Here is a 22713-nt window from a genome sequence, read left to right on the forward strand (position 1 = left end):
GGTGGGAGGGAGAGCCTTGGCTCAGGTTCTCTTGGATTTGCCTATGGAGAAAGAGGCTGTGCAGGAGGAAACCTCCCAGGGCCTCTTGGTCAGCCCTTGGTGGGGATGGGGTGGGAAGGGCTCAGGGTCTCAATCCTCACCTGCAGCACCTCCCATTCCAGGCTGCTTCCCCATCCCACTGCCCTGATCCCATGGGCAGAGCCTGACCAGCACATTTCAGGGCAGGGATGCTTTCCCCAGCCAGGGAAACCCAGGAGATCTTACTGAAAATTACCCTCTTTGTGTCAAATCTCCCCAAAATGTCATTCCTTCCCTACTTCAAGTGGATTCATTGTGTGGATTGCAGAGTTGCTGTCCCAGCCCACAGTCTGGAGGGTCTGGAAAATGACACATTGCCAGCTGTACAGAAGGGAAGCTGTGAAGTGCTCACACATCAAGTGCTTGGGAATGCAGAAATATTCACACATTCAGAAATGCCTGCCTGGAGCAGGGAATCTGCCTGGGCTGGCTGGGGCACTGGGCACCCTGCTCCTGGGTTTGTGGGGTTCCAGCCTGTCCTGAGCCCGTGTCGGGATTTCATTTGCTTTGCAAAGGTGCCTGCCAAGCTCTCTGGCTTGGTGCAGCCTGCAGACAAAACGTGGTTTATATCAAGTCAAAGAAATGCTCTCTTTTGTCTTTCAGCAAAATTCAGCTCTAATTTGTGTGGCCTTTAAAGATCCTTTGTCACATGTGTGCAGAAGAGAAAGGAATTAATGTTGTGTCAGACAGAGAGCAAGAAGGAGGTGTCAGAGAAGGGCAGAGCTCCTCCTGTGCCCCTCATGAGCCGTGAGGGGCAAACAGGGACTGGGGAATCCTCCAAAGTCCCAGCAGCCCTTCCCTGCTCCATGCAATGAGAGCTCCCACCCATGGCTGCCTATTGGAATATGAATCCCAATATAACCAGTTAGATTGTGCCTGGGTCAGTGTGACCCTCGCTGCTGAGCCAAACCCCACATGCACAGCGGGGAGGGCTGCCAGGTGACACTGGCAGTGCCACCAGCCCTGAGAGCAGTGGCAGCCCCTGCCCACCCTGCTGTGCCCCCCGTGTGTCCTCAGTGCCACGTGGCTCTCCGGGGTGACACGGAGACAAACACAACCTCGCTCTCACAATAACAGGCAATAAAAATTATGATTGCCAATATCTGGGAGGCACTTGTGAGTCGTGAGATGGAGAGAATTAACAGCTTGAAAAATTGTTGTCCCTGGCAGAAAGCAGAGCTGTAAATGTTGGGATTATTTCCCCCGTGCCATGGCTGCCAGTCAGCAGGGGATGTGCAAGTGGGATGTGCTGTGGCTCCCACCAGGAATCATTTCCCCTCTCCCTCTTCCTCATGGGTGCTGGAGCTGTTGGAGTGTTTAATATGTGGCAAATGTAGCTGTGCACAGGTCTGTGGGTGTGTAAATCAGCTGTCACTGGTCAGGTCCAGTGGCATCCCCAGGCCGCTTGTGTGTGACACCAGCCACAAAGTCATTCCTTCCCACCTGCAGGGCCAAAACTTGGTTTATCCTGAGTCTGTGCCTCTTCCTGCTCCCCTAAAGAGCTCTCAGTGTTCCTTTGTCCATGTTCTTCCTCTCCTCATCCTGCTCTTGGCCTTCAAACTCCCATGATGTCATAAATTCTTGGGGCTAATTGTGCGTTCTGCAGGAAATATTCAAAGGCAACACTTTGCCCAATGGGCTAAAATACATTTGCATGAAGTGCTCATTGAGCAATTATGAATAACCTACAAGTTTTAAAAACAGCCTCTTTGTGGCTAATTTGAATGTTTGCTGCAAAGTGCAGCATTTGCTGAATTAATGAGTCATTACAGATATTTCACTGAGCTCTGGTGGCACTGCCTGCTGCTGCAGGAAGGGCTTTTTATTCATCCACTGCACCTGTACCATTCCAGCGACATGCAATGCTTAATTTCTGCAAATTACTCCTACTAGAGCAATATGAAATACAACTAACTTGGGGGAAGGAGAGGTATGCTTTAATTAAATCATCTTGCAATTAGTCCTTGAGTGATGAGGTGAAGGTGGTTTATCTCCCTGCAGTGGCACCAAACCACTGAGGAGATGCACTCAGAGGGAATTCCAGAGTTTACAGCGGCCTCAGGAGAGCTGGAGAGGGACTGGGACAAGGGATGGAGGGACAGGACACAGGGAATGGCTCCCAGTGCCACAGGGCAGGGATGGATGGGAGATTGGGAAGGAATTCCTCCCTGTGAGGGTGGGGAAAGCTGGGCTGGAATTCCCAGAGCAGCTGTGGCTGCCCCTGCATCCCTGGCAGTGCCCAAGGCCGGGCTGGATGGGGCTTGGAGCAGCTGGGATAGGGGAAGGTGTCCCTGCCATGGCAGGGCTGGGGCTGGATGAACTTCAGGGCCCTTTCCAACCCCAGCATTCCGTGATTTTATGATTTCATAATCAGATGAGTTGTTCAACAATCGGACATTTCCTAAAAGCCTCTGAACAGCTCTTTGCTGCTGGCTTGGGACCACCCATATTTACAGCATTCAGTCTGACTCCATGAAGATTTATATTTCCTGAAATGCACTGGGCCCTGATTCTATAGAATAACACACAGAGAAACTAAAATATGCCATCAGACAGATGTTCTGTGATGAGGAGGATGCACAATATTGAGTGTAGATACTGGATTTGGTTCTTTGGGATGTTCTCAGCTGTGGGACTCTGGTTCTGCTCCTCTTTTGCACCTTTGGGGATTTTTTTTGTACTCAGGGAGATGTCAGCCCCTCACACCAGTGTCATGGTCCCCTTTGTCCCTTCCATGGTGACACAGAAGTCAGAGATCCACCCCAAACCTCTCCTAGGTGGGACAGAGATTTCCCCACTCGTTTCCCTTGGGATTTTCTGCTGCAGGAGGAGATGGATGGCTGAGTGCTTCCAAAGGCACAACTCCCCCGGCAGCATTTAGCAGGATGTAAAGTTTTCCTCGTGATTTATTGTCCCCAGTGCTTTAGACAGACAAAATATGCTGGCAGTCTGTCCTGGCTGACACTGCAAACCTTGTCTGGAGCGCAGAGCCCTCCACAGAGAGGAACATCTCTTGTTTGCAGACATCCAGGAGCCCCTTGGGAAGTCTCTGGGAATTCCTCTGTTGGCAGATTCTGTCCCAAATTGAAGAGCAAATGTTAAACAAAGAACACGTGCAGGACAAATCTGTCCTTCGATCACTGCTGTCTAGGTATAAAAAATAAATTTGTTTTTTAAAAAGCCCCTAAGTGCAGTTTAGCAGCAGAATTTGGGATGAAATAGTCAAAGGGAAGGAAATTCGGCAGCAATTCCTCCCTTTCCTCTCAGCCACCTGAACATTGCAAGAAGCAGTGGGATGGAACACAGGGGCAGTTTCATGCCAAATGTGATTTCTTGAAGTTCAGGAAACTGTGTTTATAATAATAGAACTTCAGGTTCTGATAAGCAGCAGGTTCACAAACACAGAGCCACACAGGATGCAGACAGCACAAAGCCTGAATTTAGATTTTGGGCTTGTCTTAGGTTGCTTAACAGCCTTAGTGTTACTTAAATGTAGGTGTTTAGTGTGTGGGTGCATGCTCCTGTGTGTGTGTGTGTTTCTGTGTGTGTGCATTAATAGCAATTTGTGATAGATGCCTCTGGGGCCCACACATTCAATAAGGAAAAAAGGAGTTTTTATGGGAGATAACATAACTGTTTGCAATTTGGCTATTCATTGTATCTTTGGCATTTTATGTACTGCATTAGCTGAGGCAATTTCATGCATATGGATATAATGCATTAAGTAGGAGCATTTAAATATAGTGAAACTAATTTTATGATGATTAGTTGAAGGAAAACATTGCATTGGTATCATCTATACAGGAGCCAATTTGCATGAAAATGCCCAAAGTTGCTATGCCAACATTTTCTGTGTTGCCGGTCGGGGTCGTCTCTGTGTCAAGACTTTGTATTAAAAATCGGTCTCCAGTGCCCGTGTCTTTTAATTCATTGCAAGCTGTAGGCCATTTGCTCACAAAGCGCTTGCAGTAAAACAAATGAATAGCTAAAATACTCATTTGCATGATTCCCATTTGAAAACGATTCCCCTGAAATTAAGGAAGCGTGTGACTCGGTTGTGAAGATGGATGGGCAGATGAGCCGTGCAATTAATATTTTTCGGCGCTCTCTTTTAAAGCCCTCCTAAGACTCCGAGCAGCACATGCTGCCTCCCAGACAAATTGGGTCCCGCAACAGTTCCAGGGCTGCCATGGCAGCAGCTTGTTCCCACTCTCTCCCCTTTATTGTCTCACTTACATTATGCAGTAATTAAAACTATTTACCATTCCTACTTATCTGCCATCTGCTGCCATGCAAGTTTCCTCTCCTTTATAAAGCCATCTTCCAGGAGAGGAGCGGAGTCAAGGGCGGCCGGGGGGAGGGAGGAGATGCTCCTGCTTTCATTAATAGGTAGCGGACCAGGACGGGGTTGAGTGTTGTAAACAACCGGGTACTCGCACGGAGAGTGTGGTTTGCTGGCATTTACATCCGGCCGCCGTGGCGGGAGGAGTTTTGTCCTGGCGCAAACGGGGGCGGAGGGGAGCGGGCAGGGCAGGTGTGCCAGGGGATGCTCCTCTGCTTTCACACCTGGATAGGAGCGGGCAGGGCAGGTGTGCCAGGGATGCTCCTCTGCTTTCACACCAGGATAGGAGCGGGCAGGGCAGGTGTGCCAGGGATGCTCCTCTGCTTTCACACCAGGATGGGAGCGGGCAGGGCAGGTGTGCCAGGGGATGCTCCTCTGCTTTCACACCTGGAGAAAAGCGGGCAGGGCAGGTGTGCCAGGGGATGCTCCTCTGCTTTCACACCTGGAGGGGAGCGGGCAGGGCAGGTGTGCCAGGGGATGCTCCTCTGCTTTCACACCTGGAGAAAAGCGGGCAGGGCAGGTGTGCCAGGGATGCTCCTCTGCTTTCACACCTGGAGGGGAGCGGGCAGGGCAGGTGTGCCAGGGATGCTCCTCTGCTTTCACACCTGGAGAAAAGCGGGCAGGGCAGGTGTGCCAGGGGATGCTCCTCTGCTTTCACACCAGAATAGGAGCGGGCAGGGCAGGTGTGCCAGGGGATGCTCCTCTGCTTTCACACCAGGATAGGAGCGGGCAGGGCAGGTGTGCCAGGGGATGCTCCTCTGCTTTCACACCAGGATAGGAGCGGGCAGGGCAGGTGTGCCAGGGATGCTCCTCTGCTTTCACACCTGGAGGGGAGCGGGCAGGGCAGGTGTGCCAGGGGATGCTGCTCTGCTTTCACACCTGGAGAAAAGCGGGCAGGGCAGGTGTGCCAGGGGATGCTCCTCTGCTTTCACACCAGGATAGGAGCGGGCAGGGCAGGTGTGCCAGGGATGCTCCTCTGCTTTCACACCAGGATAGGAGCGGGCAGGGCAGGTGTGCCAGGGATGCTCCTCTGCTTTCACACCAGGATAGGAGCGGGCAGGGCAGGTGTGCCAGGGATGCTCCTCTGCTTTCACACCTGGATAGGAGCGGGCAGGGCAGGTGTGCCAGGGATGCTCCTCTGCTTTCACACCTGGATAGGAGCGGGCAGGGCAGGTGTGCCAGGGATGCTCCTCTGCTTTCACACCTGGATAGGAGCGGGCAGGGCAGGTGTGCCAGGGATGCTCCTCTGCTTTCACACCTGGAGAAAAGCGGGCAGGGCAGGTGTGCCAGGGATGCTCCTCTGCTTTCACACCAGGATAGGAGCGGGCAGGGCAGGTGTGCCAGGGGATGCTCCTCTGCTTTCACACCTGGGCGCTGCTGACGGCTCACTGACCCCTCAGACAGAGCGGGAGGCATGAATGAAGAGTTTGGGGTTGGTTTGGGTTTGAATGGACTCTGCTCTCGTGAATGGGAGGGAGCTGGCACTGCCGGGTGCAATCCTGCCGGGGATGATCGCAGCCAGGCAGGAGCAGCGCTCGGGGTCAGTGTATCGGAGAAATGCGATGGAAATGCCCAGAGATCTGCAGGGCTCAGGGAAAATGCCGAGCTCGGGGCCCGAAGTGCTCAAATCCCCGCTGGGGTGGGGACAGGAGCGATGACAGCCAGGTGAACGCAGCCTGGCCGGTCCTGCGGGCAGATTTAGGGAGGGCAGGGCGGCCCTGCAGGGCTCGTTCCCAGCCGAATGGGCCAATAAAGCAGCTCCCGGGGTGCTGCCGCTAATAAAAAGTGAAGAAGCCGGCAATTACTGCCGCCCTCGTCGCGTAACTCATGCTCCAGATTATTTACAGTGACTCTAAAATTTAAAAAAATCCAGTTGGCTTAATTGGCTTTTTCTGCCGTGGGGATGGCAGCGAGGGAGGGCGGCACAAAAGCCAGGGACCAGCACGTCTGGAGCTCTGGGTCTGGTCGGGGTAGTCGGGAACAGTTCTCAAAAACACCGAACTTTGCTAAAAAATGCTAAAAAGCACTTTTCAGTTGTACATTCTCCTTTCTTCCAGCTCTGGCAGGCTGAGTTACAGCTCACAAAGCCAGCCATGGCACACAGGACTCTGGCTGAGTTGGGTTTTTTCTTAGAAAGCCGTGGCAGTTCCACGAGTTTTCCATCGTTCGACTGCAATTGATTTTCTCAGTGCTCTTTTTTTAATATATAAACACTCAGGTCTGGATTTCAACTCTTTTTCGTGGCAGTCCCTGTTTTTGCCACCATCTCTTGGTCTGGGGAAAACATCAAGGGAAAGGAGGAGGAGAAAACGTTTAGTTCTGGGTTTGGGTTCTTAACCATCGGGGCTGTTGGTTTGAAGCATCATCCAAGAAACTCTGGCAGAAATAGTCCCAAATCTACAGAAATATGCAACAGGGAGAAATTGCTGCACTGGTGTTACAAACAATGCTGGCAAACGCTGCCGGGCTGCTGGGGCGGCTCGCTCAGTGCTCCAGAGATCCCTCCTGCCCGCAGATCTTTGGGGATTTCGGGGTTAGGTGAGAACCAGCACCCGCCTTTTCAGCACTTGGTGGGCATTTCTCAAAAGCTGGATGCTCGAAGGACAGTCATTTCCCAAGCCATTGAATTCCTTTGTTACCGGGTAAATCCTTTTCATTCCTTGCCGAGTACAGCAGAGGGGGCACCGGATTATTTACAGACACCCGGCTGAAACCCAAAATCACGGGGCTCCTTCTGGTGCCACCCTGGGCTGTCCCCCTGGGACACCGGGAGCACCTCGGGCACATCCCAGTTCACCCAGCACGATGGGACCACCCTGCTCTCCCCATTGCTCCTGAACCTCATCCAGATACAGCTGAGATCCACAGCAGGATGGAATTTGGCCCCACCACAGTGTAATTTGCTTTTTGTTTGGTGTTGGTGAGGTTGGGTTGCTAAAGGTTGAGTGAAACCTCTGGAAATCTTAAATATCCCCATCACTGAAAGTTGAAAAACTGGCTGAGTTTTCTTTATGCCATCCAGCATCCCCATCCCTTTCACTAAATGATTTTGCATCACAACCCTGCAAAAAAAAAAAAATTACCATAGAGATCCCATTTAAGGCAAGGAGGAAAAAATAATGTAAAAGGAAATATTTTAGGTAGGAGTTGAACAGCAAATGCTTTTTGGTCTCTGTGGGGAGTAATGATCCACAACAAGGACACAATTCTATATGCATGTAATATTATCACATGCTTCAAAAAGCTTTTAAATCACATAAATGCAGTTATGGACCATTGTACAAAATAAACATTCCACTTGTGTTTAGGCTGTTTTTAGTTCTTTGATCTAAAGTGATGCTTGCAGATTTTATTGCTTTGTAAATTAAAGCAGCTTTGATTTGATTGAACTAAATTAATAAGGCTTCTGCCTTGTTGCAAGATAACAACTACAGTATATTTTGGCTGCACTGCACGTAAGGAAACTGCAGTCTGTAACAATTCCACTGAAGCTTTGTGGAGGATTTCAATACCTATTTTAATTAAAACAAAAGCCACTAATGTGTTCCTTAAAGAGAAAAAAACCTTAGAAGTCCTTTTAAATCTATTTTAATATGTCTTAAGGACTAGAAGATAAATGGCAGGAGAGCTGGGCTCTGACAAGGGACTTTTTCTCTGCCTTTTGAATTTGCTTCTTGCACGTCTGAGGCAGGGCTCCTTTAGGATGATAAATCATGGAATCCTGGAATGGTTTGGGTTGGGAGGGGCCTTAAAGCCCATCCCATCCCAGCCCTGGCGTGGCAGGGACAGCTCCCACTGTGCCAGGGGGCTCCAGGCCCCGATGTCCCGCCTGGCCTGGGACACTCCAGCAGGGATCTGTGGGCTCTGACCATGCAGGGAAGGCCCTCAGCCCACTTTAACCAATGTGCTGTGACATTTTCCAGCTAATTTCTCCTCTGTGGGGCTTTTCAGCACAGTCACCATCTTTAAGTTACCCTGAAGAGGCTCCTGTAGCTCACAGGAAGGGTTGGGATGTGGACATTCCTGGTTCAAACCATCTGATCATTTTAAGGAAGATTTTCGGGGTTTTATTCCCTTGGGAAGTTTGAAACCAGAACTGCTTCTTGCTCAATTTCATTTCCAAAAAAAAAAAGTCTTAAACAAAAGCTGCTCTTTGAAATCTCTAACAATAAAAAAAAAAGGCAGTGCCAAAAAGCCAGAGCTGCCACATCCTGACCACAGGGGCACTGTGGGAGGAGTGGAAGAACAATTCCCAGCAGGAAAAAACTGGGAGCAAAAGGACTCCATTGGTGGGCATCCCCATGTGCCCCATCCCTGCAAGTGCCCAAGGCCAGGTTGGACACTGGGGCTTGGAGCAACCTGGGATAGTGGAAGGTGTCTTTAATATCCTTTCCAACTAAACCTTTCTGGAATTCTGGGATCTGCTGGGGTTCCCAGACACAACTGCAGCTGGCAGGGCTCAAGCCTCAGCTCTCCCTGCACATTTTCAGGAATCTGGGATGGAAACAGCCAAAGGAAGTGCAAAAACTCCCTCAAAATCTCTGTGGCCCCATTCCTGCAGCCCCTGGTTCAATACTGCCACATAAAGGACAGTGTTTGCTCAGGGGCTCCATCCACTTTATCCCAGAAACTCAGACCCATCCAATCTCCCCTCCTTCACCACGTGGGTGGATCTGCCCCGTACAGCAGTGCTGGGATGCTCCCCAGTGTTTTTCTAACTGGTTTGGAAGGACGGATTTGCTGGCCCAACCTTTGCATGGGCAGGGGAGCCCTGCTCCTGATGCTGAGCCCCAGTCTCTGCTGTGAGGGGATGAAAAACCTGCCTCAGGCTCATCTCCCCCAGCAGCAGCCCCAGCTCCCCATCCTTCCCTTCCTTCTTACTCTTTTCATAAATAATTTTAATATAGTCCAGAGTGGCTCAAAACAGGAAACTCTGCTGTTTTAGTTTGGTCTGGAGTCAATTTTCCTAATCCCTGCGGTGGAGTTGCTAAGTTACCCTATCCCAGGGCCCTCGCTGCTGTTTTCATGTGGAAAAAAAAAATAATAATCATAAAAAAAAATCAGTTCTTCCCTAAAGCGTGGAGTTTGGGAAAGCTGCGGCTCGTTCTGTGCCAAGGGCTGGGCACAAGGAGCCTTTGCAGAGCTGCCCTCTGAAATCCCCTTTGAAACCCAGCCCTGGAAAAGCCCAGCCCTGGGCGGCTCGGGCGGGGTCAGGAGGGTCAGACAGAGATGAAATGAAAGACAAACAGCGGCCGTGGAAAGCTTTCCCTGCCATCTCCTCGGGCCTAATGAGCCCTGGCTGCGCGCCTGGACCCAGGCCAAACATTCATTTACCACAAATCTTCTGTAAATGATTACATTACCTTACATTAGTTTCTGTAGTACCCCCAACTGTTCCTTCCAAAGCAAGTTAAGCAGAAGGAAAGCTGCCACTTCCCTGTAATTATTCTCCCTTGGCCACTGGGCCACGCTCATGAGGAGGTGTGGGACAGAGGGAGACAATTCTGCCTTCCTGCAGTGGCCTCTTGGGCACTGCTGCCTTGGGTGAGGGAACAGAGGTTCCCAGGGTGGGATGGAGAGGGAACAGAGGTTCCCATGGTGGGATGGAGAGGGTGCAGGGCAGGGATGCTGCTGGAGGTGCAGAGCCTCCCCAAAACTGCAGCTGGGAACAGGAGCAGGTGATAATCATGGAATGGTTTGGGTGGGAAGGGACCTTAAAGCTCACCTCATTCCAAGCCCTGCCAAGAGCAGGGACACCTTGCCCTAGAGCAGGATGCTCAGAGTTGCTTTAGACCATTGGTGATGGGTTGTCCTTTTGCTCCTGGGGCCTCCTTGGCTGCTGGAGGTCCCTGGGGCTGCAGTTTGGCCCTCAGCAGTGTGACCAGGCTCACAGGGAGGGAGGCCATGGCATCCCTGCTGCGCTCCAGGCAGGGCAAAAGCCTCAGAGAACTCCTTGGCTTGTGAGCTCCAAGTGTGGTGTCATCCCAAATCTGGAAATTTTAGAGAAACCTCATCTCTCCCTAAGCAATTCCTCTTTTCTCCCACTCCACCTCCTCCTTTCCCTACAGCAAGACCACTTGGCACAGCCCCTCCTCTCTCTGCAGCGATTCCCCAGCTCCCTCCTCTGCTGGACTGCTTTGTCCAAGCTGTGTTTGCCTCCTGGGCCCCTCTCTCCAGCCCAGCCATGTGCCTGTGAGTGATGAAAGAGCAACTGGGCCCTTCAGCCGGGTGCAAACTCACGCTCTGCTGGTGTGAACTACTTTTCCTTGATGGGATTGACAACCACACGGTGATTTCTCCCCTCTCCACTCCTCCTCACATGACAGATTCCTGTGGCTTGCAGTACAGGGCCAGTTTATTTATTTTCTCCCAGCCCTACATGTGCAGCCCATGTTGCAGAGAGGCAGAGTGATCCCTATCCTGACAGTTTTCCATCTCCCCAAGGCACAGGAAATAGCATTGCTTCGCCTGCCAGGGCTGCAGTTACACTGGAGGCTGGGGCTGGGGCTGGTTTGGTGCTCAAAAAACCCTTGGGAAGATGCTTTGAGATGAGCAGCAAACTAAAAATAATTCCTGGGAGTAAATTCTTTCTTAAATTAAGCCAGGGAGCACCGGAGCTCTCTGTTATTCCCAGGTGTGCTCCCCTCCCTGTGTCCTCCCTCCCTTCTTCCAGCCTTTTCCCCAGGCCTTCTGTAATCTGCCATTTGTTATTGATTTTATTTAAGCTGCAGCAGTTTGTTATTATTATTAATTCCAGGCACATTTTTAACAGCACTAATAGGCTGGAAGAGAGAAGTGCTCTCATTTGCACACCCCTTCTCTCTGGAGGTGATTTAAGCCCATCCATCTCCCCAGCACAGAAAAAAATGGGAAAGGGAGATAAAGGCTGTTAATGGCGAGTTTAAAGTGCTGAGGTGGGAGTGTGAGGGGCGGGAGGTGACACCAGGAGGTGTTTAATTATCGTCCTGTGCCATCACAGGTGATGAGGGAATGGAGCTTCTGCTGCCTTATGGGAACCCAGGAAGGCAGTGCTGATCCTGCAGTTCCTCCCCATTAGACAGACAGCCCAAACAGCCAAGTATTGGCTTAAAATGTTGTAATTTGGCCACATGTTGGCAGCTTGCTCTGGAGCTTGTCCTTGTGCTGAAATCCAGAGGTTCATCTGAGGGAGCAGGGATGGAGGGAGCAGCTGCTGCTCCTCGGTACATCCGTGCTCCTGCAGCTGATGTTTGCTGCTCACACCATGGGAGGATTTCCCAGCAAGGGAAAGTGCCTTTATTAAGGTGAATTTTGGAGTAAATAACTCCTGGATTATGCTTGGCAAGCGCTGCCTTGCATGGAGACACTGGGCACCCTCAGAGTTCGAGGCTGCCCTTGGAAAACCTGTGGGACTCTTTGTTGGCATCTCCCCCTTCACCTCCTGGAGTGGAGGAGCCTTTTCCAGGATTGAGGGAAGGTCACTGCTGTCCTGTGAGGCCTGGTGTGGGCAGGAGCTGCTCCCGGTGCCATCGATGCCAGGGATGCTATCACGCCATCGATGCCATCACTGACAGGGATGCCATCACGCCATCGATGCCATCACTGCCATTGATGCCATCATTGCCATCAATGCCATCATTCCATTGATGCCATCACTCCAATGATGCCATGAATGCCATCACTCCATCAATGCCACCACTCCATCGATGCCATCACCCCATTGATGCCATCACTGCCATTGATGCCATCACTCCATCAATGCCACCACTCCATCAATGCCATCACCCCATTGATGCTGTCACTGCCATTGATGCCATCACTCCATCGATGCCATCACCCCATTGATGCCATCACTCCATCAATGCCATCACCCCATCGATGCCATCACTGCCATTGATGCCATCACTCCATCAGTGCCATCACTGCCATTGATGCCATCATTGCCATCAATGCCATCACTCCATCGATGCCATCACTCCATCAATGCCACCACTCCATCAATGCCATCACTCCATCGATGCCATCACCCCATCGATGCCATCACTCCATCAATGCCACCACTCCATCAATGCCATCACCCCATCGATGCCATCACCCCATTGATGCCATCACTCCATTGATGCCATCACTCCATCGATGCCATCACCCCATTGATGTCATCACTCCATCAATGCCATCACCCCATTGATGCCATCACCCCATCGATGCCATCACCCCATCGATGCCATCATTCCATCACCTCCATGCACGCGGCTCTGCTGTCCCTCTGGGCCTGCAGGAGATGAAAGCAATCAGAATAACAGTGGGACACGAGCTGTGTGCAGGAAAATCCCAATTCTGAGGCATCACAAAGGGGCCCTGGCTTGATCCGAAGTTGCTGCTTGCAGGAAGTTTGCCTTTTGTTTGATCTATTTTGCGCATCCCTATTAAATAACTAATTATTTAACATCTTTTAAAGCTTTGCTATATATTACAGCAGGCAGGACACAAATGGCTGCTTTTAATAATATAAAAGCCCATTAGCTTCATTTACTGTTAATGTTAAAATAAACATGAGGCAATTTAGATATACTATTCCAATTTCACGGAAACTTTGATGTTTTTCTTCTCCACTCACATAATTAAGGGAAAAAACTACTAATGATATTAAGTTTGTACAGTGTTAATGACAGAAACAAGCTGCAGTAGAAATTGCAGCCATTAATATGGAAAAATAAAATATTTAACACAGGAGATAAATGAAAGCAATTTTAATAAAGTAAAATGAAGAAAATTAATTTTAGAAACTTTCAGCATTCTTAAAACGCTCTCGGTTTGTGACACGTTTTGTGTGGTTTTCTGGTCGAGATTATTTATGATTATTTTTAACACCTACCTGTTTTCTTTTTTTCTCTTCCCATTGTTTTCTCTGAAGGTTGAATTCTGCCCTGATTTACACCCCATGACCTGGCAGCAGCTAAAGGTGAGCTCATCTCTAGGAGATGCTTTATCACAACCTTTTTTTTTTTGGGAACCAGGAGCCCTTCAGGCATTTCAAACCCCCAAATGCCATCTGGGGATGCAGGGTGGTGCTGCCTCATGGGATGGGGCTCATCCAAGTGGCACCAGCATGGCTACACAGCACTCCAAGAGGATGTGTGGCAGGGTTTGTGGCTCTGGAGGGTTGGGGTTGGGAACAAGGTGGTGCTGTGGGAGTTGAAGGCTGAGCCTCAGGGGCACAGAGAGCAGCTACAGGGGCTGTGCTCCAGCAGGATCTGGGCTGAGACCACCACAGCGTGGAAATCTGAGCCCTGGGAGCAACCTGGAGCTTGGCCAGAAACCAAAGGGGTTCTGTGGTCAGGGCAGGAATAACCTGGGTGCAGCAGCCAACAGCAGCCTGTGCTCCCCCTCCCATGGGCTCTGCTGCCACGGAGACCAGAGCAGAGAGGAACATCCCTCTGCTCTCCATCACTCCTGCTTCCCACAGGAGAGGGGCGGGGAGGGCTCAGCCCCAAGCAGGGAAGCTCTTGCTTCACGGCTCAGCCACCCAGGCCCCACCATCCTGCTCATTTTGGAGCCCCTAAAGTGAATCCATTCCCAAGAACAGTCCATTCCCACATTTCCAAACTTTGGAGGGAGGGCAATTGGCACCCACGTGCATTTCAGCCTCTCTTCCACACCATCAGCTCCATCACTAACGTGTGGCAGCCTTTGCCAGCAACCCATCTTTAGCAACAGCTCGGTGATTTTTTTTTTATTCTGATGCATTTATTTACAGGAAATGATTAATTAAGGAATTCTTTTCATTGCCATTAATAGTTTTGCAGACAACCCGACGAGATAATCATCACACGCTGGCAATCACTTGCCATCAATTATCCCCACGCTGCTGCTGTCAGTGGATCACAGCCCCTACCTGGTGGGAGTCACTGCTGGTGCCACCGAGGCATTTTCCAGAAATGCAGTGTGGGGAGGATGGGAAACAGCTTCCAGACAGGCTCTGAGATTGATATGCACGCCAAAGGGAAATGCATTAAACTATTTAACTGCCTGGAAATCCAGCATAATGAACATCCAAAGGTATCTTATTACTAGTGCACTGTAGCTTGCCTTTATTTATTTGTTAGCATTTAAATTTTGTTCCAATTAGTTCTTGTGCTGGGAACACTCCTGCTGCAGGGGTGGGTCCTGCTGAAGACCCTCAAATCTGTGTTTCTGCTCAGGTGGGAGTGGGAAGGGAGAGGGATGAGGGATGGCAGACAGGGAACAGCCAGGTCAGGGATGGTGGCAGCACTGTCAGGGACCTGGCCTTGTGGAATTTGGGTGGCCCTGGATGAGCTCTCCTGTCCTTCCCCAGGCCACCATTTCCCCACTCAGGGCCCATCACCAGGGGCTTGTCACCACCTCCACTCCCTGTTCCCACATCACAAAATCCTGAAATGGTTTGGGTTGGAAAGGACTTTAAAATCATCTCACCCCACCCCTGCCATGGACAGAGCCACTTTCCACTGTCCCAGGCTGCTCCAAGCCCTGTCCAAGCTGGCCTTGGACACTTCCAGGGATCCAGGGGCAGCTCCAGCTGCTCCTGCCAGGGCTGCCCACCCTCCCAGGGAAGGATTTCTTCCCAAAATCTAATCAAAACCTATCCTCTGGCAATGTTAACCTGCCCCTTGTCCTGTCACTCCAGTTCCCAATGAATTTTCCCTCTCCAGCTTCCCTGTAGCCGTTTCAGATCCTGGAAGGGGCTGTGAGGTCTCCACAAAACCTTCCCTTCTCCAGGCTGAGCAGCCCCAGCTGTCCCAGCCTGTCTCCATAAGGAGGTGCTCCAGTGCCCTGATCCACCCCATGGCCTCCTCTGGAATTGCTGCTCCGACATTTCCATGTCCATCTTTTGTTGGCAGCCCCAGAAGTCAGCGCTGTTTTGCTGGTGCTTCCCAGCCTGCCTGTTGGATGTTTTAGGACAAACCCCAAACCCTTCCTCCCAGGGCTGTGTGTGTGTCCCCAGTGAGGTGTGGGGAGCACTGGGCAGCTGTGGTGGCCTCCTGCTCTCCCTGGGAAGAGCCAGGCACCCAGTGAGCAGAGATTTTGGGAAACTGGACCAACGTGCTCAGCAATGCCTGAGCCTCTCAAACATGCCAGAAGGACATTAAATGGAATGTATTCAGTGCTAAGAATTATGGTATCTTTAGAACCTAAAGTGTATAATTAAATTATAACATCTGAGATTGGAATTGCTTTCTCACTTGTAGGGGGAAAAAAATAAGACATTTTAATAACATGTCATAAGTTTTACAGTTATTGGATTTTCAAATTGTTTACAAAAGCAATATTGTTCAATTGCATTGTTGTTTTGTTGGGTTTTTTTTCTTAAGTCTTTTGATAAAAAGAATAAACTAACAATAATGTTCCCAGGAGGTAGAACAAAATTGCATTTCACTTTTGTTATTTGTTTAATTATCCATTTAGCCAGTCAGTATATAAAACTCATTTTCAGCAGATTCCTCCTCAAAGTCTCTGGCTCCAGCTGTAACTGCAAAGAGCTTTCAACTTTTATTTAACATTAATAACCCAAGGAAATCCTGGTGTTCAGGTACTGCAGCACCTTGCCTGCCATTCCAGGGACATGGGTAGGAGAGAACATCAGGCTGGTAATTCCCAGTTTTTAGGACTGGAGGGGAACACTGGCTCACAGTGTCATGTTTATTTTCAATAGGAAACCACAGGGGAGTCCTAAAAATCCACAGTCCCTGGTGGTTTTGCATTCTAAGCCTGCTGGGATTCTTTTCCTGGCTGTTCCTCCCTGTTTGTAGGAGGAGACCTTGGGCCAGGAGAGGATTCTCCAGGCCATGACCTGGCTGAGGTTCACATTTGAAAGGTGATTTGTGTTGGGACAGGACCTGACCCCATGGCAGGTTTGGCTGGTTGTGTCTTGGTTTCGAGGAGATTTAATTAATTCATTTAATCAGTAGCTTTCTGTCTCCATCAAAACGTCTGTACTTCTACAAACCCATCAGTCCCAGCAGCCTTTAAACCCATGATTTGCTTGGCAAGGAGAAGTTGGGCATGGCTGGAATCCCACCAAAGTACTCAGTGGCTCATCTGTGTAGATGCTCAGGTTGAAGCTGTTCCTGTTCATGGCACAGGGTGGAACCAGATGACCTTGAAAGGTCCCTTTGAACCCAAACCACCCTGTGATTTTGTGATTTAAGATTCTATGATTTATGATTCTGTGATTTTCATTACTCTGTTTCCATGATTAGCAAGCACTGCACAGTATGTCCATCAGTGTTTTCTCTCTTTCAGCATCTCCTTCCAGAGGCTGATTCCTGCCGTGTTTGAAGCACAATTGCTGATATTCAGGATCATCTTCCAGCCCCTCCCGATAGCTGGGAGCTGTTTCAGGCAGCAGCAGGATCCCACCCATTCCTGGGAGCTCCGCAGGATACCCCAGTGATAAAACCTTGGTTTTTGGGATTTACGGGCACATAACCCCCCAGAGCAGCACCTGAGCTGGAGACTGTGGGAAAACAAAACCAAAGAGGTGTAAAATGGAGCCACTTTCTTTCCCAGCCTGCATTCCTGGGATGAGGCAAAAGAAGGAGCTGCTCCATCCCTGTGGATGAGCTGCTCCTGCTGCCAGCACATATCGGCTGTTAAATGCTTACCCAGCACCGGGAGGGGGTTATTAGGAGCAGTGAATTCCTTTGATAAGTTCCCAGGTCATAAAGATGTTTGACTCCTCATTTGCACGTTCCTCTCGGAATCGATCAAAGCGGAAAAGCTGGAGGGTAAAAATCGATAAGAGAGAAGGGTCTGTGGGAAGACGTATGGATAGAGCTGGGCAGGGGCAGGGCAATCAGTTATTGTGCTAATTGATGGCAGAATGAGAACTCAGAATTGATCAGAGGCTGCCCGAGCTGATACAACTCAGTGGCTCCAGAATCCTGCTCTGGAGATCTCTCAGAGGGATGCTCGGATCAGCTGCACCGTTCCCAACCTGCTCAGCTGCAGGGGTTTATTGACAGGGAAAAGCAAAATGAGCCTGGCTCTGGGTTAGATCCCCCAAAAAGCAGGACTCTGCTGATCAGGGCTCCTGCTATTCCAGCAGATTTCCACTGCTATGTGGATCCAGGGGCTGTTGGTGTATCCATGAATCACCCACCCTCTCCTCCACTGAGGGTTTAGAGCAACCTCTGCCTCCCTCCAGAGCACCACAGGACATCAAGGATAAATAATTCACCCTCCTGACACTCTTGTGGGCTGGAGTCTGTCCAGAGGAGAGAGGAGACTGAGGCACAGGCACAGTGAAGAGCTGGTTGCTCCTGAACCTCACTGCGAGAGGAGATCAGAGAGCAGGAGATCAGCTGTGCACCAAGGCTGTTCCCAGTTTTTGCAGAGTGTTCCCAGCACTGCTGCTGTGGGATGAGACAGGAATCCTCCTGCCTCAGGCTGCCCTGGAAGGCACAGGTTTGACATTCCCAGTGAGTATTTCTGGGTGAAACAGAGCTCGAACACTAGAGGGAAGCCTACAGACCCCTCTTCTTGGAAGGTATGCAATCAGATAAACCAGATCCAATCCACCTGCTTGTGCCCTCCAGGTGGGAATTCCTGTTTTCCATGGGGCAAACTATGCTCCAATTCTCCTCCCTGCAGTTCCTTGAAACAAATCATACTTTGGGGATAATTTCTGGAAGATCTGCCCTGAAGCTGGATGGGAGGAAGGTCAAAGCCACCTCCATTGCAAAGCTGCAGCAGTGACCCCACAAAGGGAACATCAGTCCCAGATGGCTTCCAGCACTGGGAATTCTGAAGACCAGGTAAGAAAAAAGAGTTTAAACAAGGATCAGCCCTGGGGCAGTGGGGTGGCAGGTGACCAGGCAGGGTTCTTCCAGTCCTGTGCCTCTTCCTTGGCCACAAGGAGCTGCCCAGAAAGGGGCTCTGCTGGTGCCCAGGTACCTTGGGCTTTTCGCTGCCCTGCAGCCAAGAAAAGGAAAGGAAAAACAAATTTCTTGGTAACAGCTGTGTTTCCTTAACAAACAACTGTTCCCTTAAAACATCCAGGATGACGAGTTGACAGTAATGAAGTAACATCTGTCCAATCAGTGCACTTTTTGGCAGCTCTGGAGCCTCTGAGTGAACGTTCCCTAATGTTCACCAGACACTCGCAGCACCTGCTCTGCACCCCCAGCCTCTTAGGCTGCCTCCAAATGCAGAACAGATGTGAGGGCTGAGATAAAAAGCTTCCCCAAACAATCTATCAGTCTAATAGCATTGATCAGATAAAACTATCCTGGAACATCACTGGCTTTGCTTCGGGCACCTTCCACCTTTCCTGGGCATCAACCCTGCTGTTAACCCTTGCAGGGTACTGGGAGGGAGGGTTGGGGCTCTCAGGACCCAGCAGGGCCCACAGTCCTGTTGTGGGCTACTGTTATTATTGTTGTTGTTGTTGTTTTGTTATAGATGATGGTGATTATTAAGTACATGGTGGGATTTTTGGGGTGCTCTGTGCAGAGCCAGGAGTTTGTCTCAGTGATTCTTGTGGGTCTCTATCCAACTCAGGATAATCTATGATGCTGTTGATGGGAATGCAGCATAGGATATGAATTCCTGCAAGGCTCTGCTGGGAGCAATAGTGGGACAAAAAGACCATCCATGGATTAAGGAAGGTGTTTTCCATGGGGGCATGGGGATGCTGTTGGCATTGCATATGGCACTGGGGACACCCGGCATATCCAGAGCAGCTTGTTTGTGGCAAATGAGCAGGGAAGGGCAGCTTGGGCAACTGTGAAATTAATCTTTTGAGGGGCAGCTTGTCCTGGCTGTGGAATTCCCCTTCTGAGGAGCCATTTGTTCTGTCTGACCCAGGGCAGGGATAGCAGGGCTGGAAGGATGGGCTCTGTGGATCTGGAAGGAGACCAGGAGAGGTTGATGTCTCTGCATCACCCCCAGCTCCCTGCTGCTATAGAGAATTATGAAATCACACAATGGTTTGAGTTTAAGTCTCCTTGGAGCTCATCTCATCCCAAGCATGGGCAAGTGGCACTTCAGGACTGTTTATTTTCTCCCAGATTAGCTCAGGCCCAGCTGCAGCTCGGGGGTCAGCAGCTCTGGCACTGGAAGGTGCTGCCATCACTGGTTTTTGCTGTTCATTTCTCAGCAGCCTCTCTCATCCCCTTGGCTCGGTGCGCTGAGAGGGTCCCTGGGCTGCCCTCCCTCACAGGGACACATTTCTGGGCCTGTGCAGTGACAACACGAGCAGCCACTCTCCTTCCCCTGGCTTTGGCTTGGCAGGCCTTGCCGCGCAGCCGGGAGGGGTGGGGGCGCCTGGGAAAGTGGGGAGCAGCAGATCTGGCCTTTGAGTTAGGGGGGAAAGAAGGAAAAAGCAGCGCCGGCAGGGCCGGGAGCGGGGCCGAGCTGAGCCCGGCTGCGCTGCGGGTCCGCGGCCACGGGAGGGCGCGCGGAGCCCGGGAACGGCACAGGAGGGCCGGGCCTTGAGGGGGCGGCTGAGGGCTGTGAGGGAACGGCTTGAGAGCGGGCTGGGGCTGTGAGGGAACGGCCGAGAGCGGGCTCGGGCCAGGCTTCCACAGGGTCCTGAGGCGTTGGCTTTGCCCTCTCTGTTGCTGCGTTTGCAGCAGTTAAACCGTCAAAGTTACGTTGGAGGGAGCCTAAAGCCCATCCAGTGCCACCCCCTGCCATGGCCAGGGCCATCTTCCACCATCCCAGGGCGCCCCAATGTCCAGCCTGGCCTTGGCACTGCCAGGGATCCAGGGGCAGCCCCAGCTGCTCTGGGAATTCCAGCCCAGCCCCTGCCCGCTCTCCCTGTCAGGAAATCCTTCCCAATATCCATCTAAATCTCTCCCAGTGGGAACCTATTCCCTGTGTGCTGGGGAGGGATCTCTTTGGGACAAGGCATTCTCTCCATCCCTTGTCCCAAATCCCTCTCCAGCTCTCCTGGAGCCCCTTTAGGCACTGGAAGAGGCTCTAAAGGTTCCCTTGAAACTTCTCGGTTTGCTCCTCTCTTCCTGCTCACAGGTACCAAACGTAAGTTATTTAAACCTGGGCCACTTGCACAAACAAAACAAATTCATTTATAAGAAGCCAGAGCATTAATGGGTACATCTGTCTTTTAAAACTCATGGAAGTTCACTGTTCTACTTCAGCTCAGAGCACACACATGGACATACTGTGGTATCTTTTGAGCTGGAAGGAAATTTGATACCAAAGTTAAATAATCCTGCCTGAGCTTCTGGGACAGGGATTGTGCTCACAGGCTGGCAGCAGAGCATGGCAGGCCCTGCCATGATTCCAGCTATTATGGGACAAAACCGTGGATTTGTTGTCCCATTAACACAAAGCCAAGATGAGTTAGCAGAGGTAGAAGGTGAAAGGTTTGCCTGCAGGCTCGCCTGGAGTCAGAGGGGTCTCAGCTCATTTTGTATGAAGTGCAGCCAACCATAGCCTCAGCATCAAGGCTCAGGGCCATTGAGTTTATGTACATTGATTTCACACCTTCACTCATTTGCCTTTCCTCTCCCCAGTCCTTTCCTGCAGATAAATTTAAGGCCCAGCAGAGAAGGAACATCCTTAGCTGGAAAAATCAACTGTGGCAAATTCGCGATAAAAGTCAATCTTCCGTGCACCTTTGTTTTACTGGGTGTTGCAAGAGATTAGACATGTATTTCATCCAGCTGGATTTTCACCCTGGGCACGTTGAGTTTTCCACAGGATGGATCAAACAGGAGGGAGGTTGCTGTGCTTTGCTCTCCTGAAGCCCAGTCCCAGCAGCAGCACTCCAGATCCCCGGAAATACTGACCCTTAGACGAGGATGCTGGGCAGGGATTTCTGTGGGGTTTTTTGGGCTGGAATTGGAACAATTTTAGTTTTAGGAAAACCAATTGGCTGTGCAGGCACATTTCTCTGAAGTGGGGGATATTGGTCCAATGTTGCAGCAATGAGGGGAGAACCTCACCCCCCATTTTTAGTTTCTGGAGCTGTGGCCCCTTTTCTTTCTAGTTTGGTTGATCTAGGTGTCCCTGGGGTTCTCCACAGCAAACATTCCCAGCTCCTTTACTCTTTCTTCCTGCCTTATGCTGCAACCTGAAACAAGTAATTGCCTTTAGCCCAGGAAAAAATAGACTCTGTATTGTTTCCTGCATCCTCTCCAGTCCCCATTCTCTTTCCCCACTCTAGCACAGTTATTCAGTTTATAAATTTGGCAAATGCATGTCAGGGCACTTCAGACATCAACCCTGAGCTGGTTTTATTGGCAGCAGTGAGATCCTGGGCACGTTTGCAAGAAGCATCTCTGAGCTGTGGGTCCAAAAGTGGGAACTGCTGGTATGAGCTGGACTCATCCTTAGGGAAGAGCCTTCCCTATCCCTCGAGGGACCCAGTTCTCCTGCAGGAGAGCCACAGCCCTTGGCTTTGCCAAGTGTTTATCCCACTGGAGCAGCGCAGCCCCAGCTGCGAGGCATGAGCTGGATCAGGCATCTCCTTCCAGGCTTTGTTTGGACGAAGCAGTGCTGCTCCCAGCTGCAGTGTTTGATCTTTTCCAGAGCTGAGGAGATAAGAGCAGGGTCCTCAGGGAGCTGGGAAACCCTCCCTGCTCTGCAGAGAGAGGGAACGCTCTGTGCAGCACTGGGACCCTCAGGGGAGGGAGTGCTTTTCTTACAGTGCCATAAATCACAGCTCCAAGGCTGCTCTGTCAGAAGGGAGAAGCAGGGAAGGGGCAGTGGAGCAGTTTTTAACCCTGGATCACCTGGAGGGCTGGGATGTGCCCTGGTGTGGCAGAGTTGCCCTGTGTGTGCCAGTGTGGGAGCTGCGCTGCTCTGCCCCACTCCTTCATTTGTAATTGGCAATTACGAGCAGAGCAGGTCAAGGAAAATGTCTACAAAGTCATCACACCTTCCTCTAGAATAAATCTTCTCTCTTTCTAAGTAGAATGGGAGAAGAAAGAGGAGGAAGAGGTGACTTAGGAGAGAAAGGATATTCTGGAGTAAGGAATGCCCAGGTTGGCACCACTGTGAGCCCCCCAGAGAATTGTGGTGGAGCATCCTCCTCATTCACAACCACCAGCATTGGGGGTGACTGTAGGGAAACAGTGACCAAAACTCCTCATGGCCTTTGCTATGTGCATCCCACAAAAATGTGCTTTCATCCCAGAATAACGGGGAAGAAAGTCTGTGGTTTCATCCCTGGCGTCTACAAAAGGGATAAAACCCCCCTTATCTCTCATAACCATAAATGGCTGCTTTTCTTAGGGATTTGGGAGCAGGGTGACCTGGCATGGGGTGATTCATGCAGCCAGGGCAGCAGGAATTCCTCCTGAAAG

The 22713-nt window shown here is 50.7% G+C and overlaps 1 long non-coding RNA gene across 1 annotated transcript in view; it reads left to right on the forward strand.

The window, feature by feature from the left end:
• The window catches only part of LOC135452346 (uncharacterized), a 67271-nt gene extending 49377 nt beyond the window's left edge, over positions 1 to 17894 (forward strand). The window contains exons 3-5 of the long non-coding RNA XR_010441592.1: positions 13314 to 13361; positions 14198 to 14458; positions 16682 to 17894. This is a non-coding gene — a long non-coding RNA (uncharacterized LOC135452346). The remainder of the gene's footprint in view (positions 1 to 13313; positions 13362 to 14197; positions 14459 to 16681) is intronic.
• Positions 17895 to 22713: the final 4819 nt, after the last annotated feature.

This window comes from Zonotrichia leucophrys, chromosome 10 (assembly GCF_028769735.1).
Source record: "Zonotrichia leucophrys gambelii isolate GWCS_2022_RI chromosome 10, RI_Zleu_2.0, whole genome shotgun sequence".
Lineage (NCBI taxonomy): Eukaryota > Metazoa > Chordata > Aves > Passeriformes > Passerellidae > Zonotrichia > Zonotrichia leucophrys.